Source organism: Mastomys coucha, unplaced genomic scaffold (assembly GCF_008632895.1).
Source record: "Mastomys coucha isolate ucsf_1 unplaced genomic scaffold, UCSF_Mcou_1 pScaffold5, whole genome shotgun sequence".
Classification (NCBI taxonomy): Eukaryota; Metazoa; Chordata; class Mammalia; order Rodentia; family Muridae; genus Mastomys; species Mastomys coucha.
This window is the reverse complement of record NW_022196911.1, coordinates 53,179,416-53,181,050: the sequence shown is the minus strand read 5'-3', so window position 1 is coordinate 53,181,050 and position 1,635 is coordinate 53,179,416. Positions and strand designations below refer to the sequence as shown.

Here is a 1,635-nt window from a genome sequence, read left to right as displayed (position 1 = left end):
CATTTTTTGAAATTTATTTTCATTTTATATATGCCATGCGCATGTAGTACACAAAGCCCAAAGGAAGGCATCAGATCCTCTGGAACTGTACTTAGAGATGATTTTGAACCACCACATGGTGCTAGGAACCAACCTGGATTTAATGGTCCTGACTGCGGAGACATCTCTGCAGCCCTGTGATGTCTTCTTTTTAACTCATAATAAAGAAGTTAAGCAGTAAAGTCCACAATAAGAGCAGAGGGTAGTAGGGCTGAAGAAATGGCTCAGCGGTTAAAAGCACTGGTGCTTGTCGAGGATCCAGGTTCAGTTCCTAGTACCCAGATGGTGGTTTACATCGAACCGTAATTCCAATTCCAAGGGTCTGATACCCTCTTCTGGCCTCAACAAGCACCAAGCAGACACATGATACACAGATATTCTGCAGGCAAAAAAAAAAAAAAATTTACACACATAAAGTCAAATAATTAAAAAAAAAAGAAGAAGCGGGGGACAAGTATAAGATATTCAAACAGGAGCAGAATGGCCGATGGTGTACACCACAGGAAGTACTGACCTGGGTCAAATTCAACATCACCTGAGCTCAAGATAACACTGTCACTCCAGGAAACCAACACAAAAGGCTCAGTTATTAACAAAACAGAAAAGGCTTCTGATAGAGCTCATGCTTAACAACCTCAGGCTTGATCCTTCACTCCAAAACACAAACACACACACACAACTAAACAACACTTGGAGGCCAGTGTAGCAATATAAGGAATCCCTGGGAAGAGGGATGCATAATGACATAAAAGCTTGCTTATAAGGCAAATCCCACTGTATGGATCCTCAACACATTATGTAACCGTGAACTCCAGTGCACATACATGGGCAAACACTTTCAGCAATAGTAAATGAACATGAGGGGTTTCCAAAGACCAGAGCAAGGAACATCCTTGTTTCCCAGCTTTAGAAGTGACATACAGTAGAGACTCCAGAAGACAAGGAGGATCCTTCTCAACGCTGTCTACTTCTCCTTAAGAGACCATTCATTCGTTCAAGGCAGGCTACTATTCACAGATGCTTCCCTGAAACTGAAAACTGTGTGGTGGCTCTCAACAAACATACACATGTGGCAGCTACCTCCTAAAGGCACAATCCATTTCTTCTCCTCTATTTCTTTTATTAATAAAGGCTTGCAAGTGAACTAACAGAGAATAGGAAAGATGCTTGTTCACAATGAATGCACAGTAAATTCAACTTCCTGACAACTGAGAAAATGTTTGTCAAGAGTTCACCAGGCTGGCCTCAGACCTTGTAAAAACCATCCTGTGTCCCCCTCCGAAGCCCTGCAGCTATGACCATGAGCCACTTCACCTGGCTCTCGAGGTCACTTCCCATGTCCAGTTACTGAAACAGAAACACAATCTTGTTTCCCTAAGCAAGCCATAAACTACATGGCAGGTAAGTGAATGTCACTCCAGAAGTTCTGAAAGATGTTTCCATCAAAACAAAAAGGGATACAGGCATAAAGAAACAAATTGTCTAAAGCTATTTAAGAGAGAGTTTGTTTCAGGAAGCCAGCCACTTACAAAGCTACTGTTACATTATCAGGGAAAGCAGGGTCACACAGGAGCAAACACTGGCAAAGACACAGAA

The 1,635-nt window shown here is 42.2% G+C and overlaps 1 protein-coding gene across 2 annotated transcripts in view; it reads right to left on the bottom strand.

Moving 5' to 3' along the window:
• Cnot8 (CCR4-NOT transcription complex subunit 8) overlaps window positions 1–408 on the bottom strand; it is a 10,249-nt gene extending 9,841 nt beyond the window's left edge. The window contains exon 1 of one of the 2 annotated variants that reach the window (XM_031352331.1): window positions 134–408. The gene's annotated coding sequence lies outside the window, so the exon portion shown is untranslated. The remainder of the gene's footprint in view (window positions 1–133) is intronic. The other variant, XM_031352330.1, reaches the window with a different exon arrangement.
• Between the last annotated feature and the right edge of the window lie 1,227 nt (window positions 409–1,635).